Here is a 5594-nt window from a genome sequence, read left to right on the forward strand (position 1 = left end):
TCTTGATTTTGCACGTCCCTCCAGAACAAGGTGTTTATGACCTCCTCTCAATGCAGATAACGCCTCACGGTCGGTGACTTGCACACAATATATCATCTCATCGGTGAAACATGATAGGAAGCTTTTTAGGGACTCCCCATGTGCCTGTCTCATGTCTTGAAAACGTTAGATGGGGGCCTCTCCCTCTTTGCTCACAACGAACCTCTTCAAGAAGGTCGTCTTGAATTCGGGCCAACTTCTTATACTCCCAGGTGATAACCTACTATACCAAATTTCAGCTGCTCCGCTAAGTGTTAAGTGGAAAGGTCTGCATTTCACAGCTGAGGTGGTGCCCCTTAGGCTCATGTGAGTTTTGTAAGCATTCAGGTGCTTCTCTGGGTCGCCTCTTCCATCATACTTTGGTATCTTTGGCATAACATAGTGGTTCGGGACCTGTGCGCTCCTTAGTTCCCTTGAGAATGGCAGGTTTTCATCGTCATTGTCCAAGTCACAGGACCTCTACTGCTCATCTAAATCATTTTCATCGGCCTCATACCTTAGTTGTTGGTATGAGATTTCGGGACGGTTCCTAGCCTCTTCCTCCCCTCCTTTGGCGCCTATTTCTAGGCGGAGCAGCACGGGGGGCATTTTCATGCCTTCCTTCCGACTGTTGAGGCATTGGAGGTGGAGGCGGTGGCCTTGTCCATGGCTTGTGATGTTGTTGTTGTCTGAGCCTCGGTTCAGCGAGGCTAATTCTGTCAAATACACTGTCTAACCTCCTATGTCTTTGCTCTTGCTCATACGGAGGTGGAAGTTATCATTGTTCAAAGGGACCTTGGTGGGTCAGCCAGAAGCGTAGTTGGAGGAAACATCAACTTCCACTTCCCTTTCAAATGGCTTTCTACCTCGGCTATAGTCCGGCGAGGTAGCCCTATGGCTTTGAACTTCATCTTCTGCCCTTGAGGGGCGTATGGAGGAATAGGGAAGCCTCCTTGGCCCTGCATTTGGGCCATGAGTTCCTTCATAGTCATGTTTTGGCTAGTAATATCCCTCATATTAGCTGCCATGGCGGCCATTTCTCTTAACAGCCGAGCGTCGCACACATTCCACCCCTTCTATGGTTGTGGTGGGGTGTATGCCAAGCTATTGGGGCAGCTGCTGGACGGGGGCACATCAGCATTTTCTTTTACCCTCCTAGGGGGTGTAACTTCCTTTGAACTCATTTTCTTTGTGTCTTACCCTTCAGATTTTGCTAAGTCGTGGGGCTTCGTCTTTTTCTTTTTCAAGGACAAATCCTTTTTCAAGGGGGATGCCCAAATGCTCCTCTTTAATAAGCTTTCACCACAAGGTTGTTCGTGGTTATGGTATAGCTTCCCACGGATGGCGCCAATCTGTTGACCTCAAAAAATGTTGCCAACAGATGCCGGATCCACCCGTGCACACGTGAGCAAAAGTCCAACACACTAAGCACGTGGACAGTCTAAAACGGAAAGATCAAGGACGTGGGAGTAGCTCAACGGCATGGGACGAGAGCGTTTGGAATCCGACGGGATTGTTCGTGGACCGGTTGTACAATAATTACCAATCGGTGTTTGTGAATGTGTATGTAAATATGCGTAAATTCGTATTGTATTGCAAGATAATAAGAAAGAGAGAGTAAAGTGTGGTTTCTTGTATTGATTCTTACATTAGCCTTTCTATGGGGTACATGGGGGAGTATTTATAGTGGTACATGTGAAATGGTAGCCCTTGGATGAAGTGGTACGTGGCCTCATCTCTTTAGCTTAAACGTCTAATCCTAGGCATCATCCTTGACTAGCTAGTTTGCTGCGCATTTATTGCCTATGCAGCACTTCCATACTAGTGATAAGACTTAACATTTATATTTATGACAAACGTCATATCAATCATTCAAGTAAGATCTTTATGCAGAAGATCTATTGGGATAAGTGATCATGGAAGATGCTCCTTTATGGTTCGGATGCTTCAGCTTCAGCTTCAGGGCTTCGGCTACTTTCACATGGCCTCGGTATGAAGGGCCTCGGAAGCTTCAGAAGAAGCTAATATATATGGGCCTCGGCATATATTGGCATAGGCATCTGTTGACCTTGGTTGGAGGGCCTCGTCTATGCAAATCACCTCGGCTCCAGTGCCACGTGGTTCGGCATGAGTTGGCTGTAGGCCCCGATGGATTGCCCAAGTGTGCAAACACGTAACACGTGCAATAACGAGGAAACATTAATGTGCTTGCATTGACTTCGATATGTCAAATGAAGCATGTGCATTGTAAAAAATTTACTTTGTACAAATTTTAAAAAAGGAAAAAAAAAATATATAGATATATATATATATGTCAAGTGTAGTACGTGCATTGCAAAAATTAGGAATGAAATTGAGTTTAGTTTGAGTGCAAGGAAAAAACAAAATTTTAGATGCATATTTTTGAAAAATAGGTGAATTCAAAAAATAAATATTGTTAAATTAAAATTTTGTTAATTTGTATTAGTATAAATTTTTATGAATTTAAGCAATTATTATATTATATATATGTTGGAATTATAAAGGATTTCACAAAAAATTATTATCTTATGCATTTAACGTAATTATTAATTTAGTAGACTGATCAAAGTTAGGATCGAAGAATTTTATTATTTAAGTGATATTATTAATTTATCAAACATTCATTTATCAAATTTTATTGTATATATAATGAAAAAAAAAAAAAAAAAAAGATTCTTGACGTGGCCTCGTTCCACCTGCAAAAACCTCAAACTCTATCCACAATCTTGATATCAAAAAAGCCTTCAAATCTCATTCACCGCTCAATGAAACATTCAATTGACTGACAAAGTGAATTCTCTTAATTTACTAAAAACTGAGAGAAAAAACAGTGCACAATGAGTGCACTTTCAACACAAATTCATCTTCTCAATCTCCCTTTAAGATTAATTCTTCATGTGAACTGGTCAGTAGTCACTCCATATCTGTGTCTCCTTCAGGTAACTTATAATGCCTTTTTCACGCAGTACGAAACTGTGTAATTTGATTTCCATTTTTAGTGTGCTTTCAATTGGATTATAATCTCCTGCAGTTCTTTTCACCCAAACAGAGTTCATTTGTTAGAGGCCAATTTCGGAGTAGACACTTCCTTAAACTCAGTCAAGCTCGCCGACTAAGAAATAATGCAGGTAAACTGATTTTGTGTATTCCTGAATAGTATGACTGTTCTTCTTTTAAGTCATTATCAACCTTATACTTGCAATCTTAAACATAATCTATATAAGCTTTAGTCGTTTGTCAGTGCACACGAATTTTGCCTTTATGCTATGTTCATTGCTTTATAGATAAATAGAGAGGTTGGTTCAATTCTAGGGCTACTTAGATGCTGCCTATAAAAGGTGAGCATAAGTGCCCTTTAGGACCATCCTAAGGCACTAAGAAATTTTTATTCCAGTCTTGGGTGATACTCTGGTCTCGGTCAAGAGCACATATTTTGTCCTCTTCTCATGGTAGTGAATTGATTCTGGAGTTTTTGTGAATTTAGTTATTGTGCTGATTTAGAGAGTTTGTTCCAGCACGAGTTTTGATTGCATTACAAAAATAGGACCTGCCATGATTGGCCATAAGACAATTGTCCATAAATTTGAGTTTTCTCAATTCTTCAATAGTTCTTGGTATTCTTTATGAATTAACGAGTCTCGTTGCCCAGTTTTCAGGTGTTGTTTAGAATCGTCAAAAAATTAGATGGTTGTTTGTGTATTCGTCGTTTTCCTAAATGCCACCATGCATCATACTTTGATTTATGCATAGCATTAATGTTGAACTTTCTGATGACTTTAGGCGCTGTCGTTTCACCAATTTGTGTATTGCCACTAACTGAGGATAATGTTGAGAAGGTATTGAATGATGGGAGGCCTGGCCTAATGGCTGATGGAGGGAATGTGGTTCTACATGAGTTCAATGGTATTAAAGCTCCAAGGAGCTTGTCGGTCGTGCCCAAGTTTCAACAATGACCCTGAAAATGGGGATTGAAATCGACCGCGTGATAAGATCCCAGAAATAGAAGCAGCAGAACAGATAGTTGACACGGAAACTGGTCTCGTGTTGAATGAAGAAAACGTAGAGAAGGTAACGGAAGAACTCTCCCTAAATTTGAAATATTTTTTCAGTTTCTAGGGGAAGATAGACAGTGCTAAGAGATTAAAAGAATACATTACAATAAAAGAAAGCAGATTGTAATGCATAATTGCATCATAATTTTTTTTACTGAATTGAGGATGTCCCCAGGATTGAAAAATCACCATATTTTTCCTTCTGTCTTTTTAGATTCCGATAATTGAATGGAATTTTGTGAAATTCCTTAGCCTTATACAGATAGCCAGGGCAAGCATGTCGAAAGTGACTTGAGCTAGTAGAACTAATAAGTCTGACCATATCAAAATAAGTAGCACAGCCAGTGGCAGAGCCTCACTCTTGAATTTATACTAAAGGTTGGGTACCAAGAAGTCCGATGTATTTTGCAACGGATATCTAAAGATTAAGATGAAGTTGGAGAAAAAAAAAGTGGTTAGAATTATGTAGAAAGGACAAAATATGAAAATAATACTGAAGGTTGGGTACCAAGAAGTCCGATGTATTTTGCAACGGATATCTAAAGATTAAGATGAATTGTGCAAATTTTACACAAAAAAGGGTGGGGGTGGGTGGAGAGAGAGAGTGTTTTCCCTGTTTAGTTACTGCTGCAAAAACAAAACTAGACACTTCATTACAAATGCCATGTTCTATCTTGTGGGGAAAAGATTTCAATTGCAGGAAAACAATAAAACGAGAACTGATTATTTTCTTAGAGATCAACTTTTACTAATTTAGCTTGAATGTTGAATAAAGGATTATTATTTTACTGTTCACTTAGATTGTGATTTGTATTTTACAAACAAAAAAGTTGTACAAATGCTTATGATCCTTCTGGCGTTTCTGTTTTGATTATATTAAAGTCGTAACATAACTTACTCAATATCCAGATTCTATCGGAGATTATACCTTATCTGGGTGGCACAGGTGGTGGAGAACTGGAGCTTGTTCATATCGAGGATTTTATCATAAAAATTCGCCTTAGTGGACCGGCAACACGAGTGATGACAGTCAGCGTAGCTCTAACCCAGAAGTTAAGAGAAAAAATACATGCTATTGCAGCTGTCCAGTTGATATACTGAAATAGTTTCATAAGAAATGAATATTATGAACGAGTAAATTCAAACATTTTCATAGTATCTGTAAAGTTAAGAAGCAGTTCTTGGAGGATAGTGGCTGTGATCTCAATCATCAAACTCCTACACAATTAGTTCTTAAAAACAGTTTGAAAATAGATGTAAATTAAGTCACCAGAAGAAGGTCCATTGCCTTGAAGAAATGAATTCTTTTTGCATTGCAAGATAATTGGCAAACATCTTATACTCTTTCCTCTAGTTATGTCTAGCTCAATGTACCAGTACCAAACATATATATGATGCTCGTACTTGCAACACGAGACTCATTTTGTTCCATTATGTTACTCAGTACTATTTAGTCGAGCATTTTGTAAGCATCAGAGAGATTAATTAGCAGGGCAATTTCAA

The 5594-nt window shown here is 39.0% G+C and overlaps 1 pseudogene; it reads left to right on the plus strand.

Annotated features, from left to right (window-relative positions):
* The first annotated feature begins 3778 nt into the window (after window positions 1-3778).
* Window positions 3779-5365, plus strand: LOC111373726 (annotated as a pseudogene).
* Window positions 5366-5594: the final 229 nt, after the last annotated feature.

The sequence above is a fragment of the Olea europaea genome, unplaced genomic scaffold, assembly GCF_002742605.1.
Source record: "Olea europaea var. sylvestris unplaced genomic scaffold, O_europaea_v1 scaffold116, whole genome shotgun sequence".
Lineage (NCBI taxonomy): Eukaryota > Viridiplantae > Streptophyta > Magnoliopsida > Lamiales > Oleaceae > Olea > Olea europaea.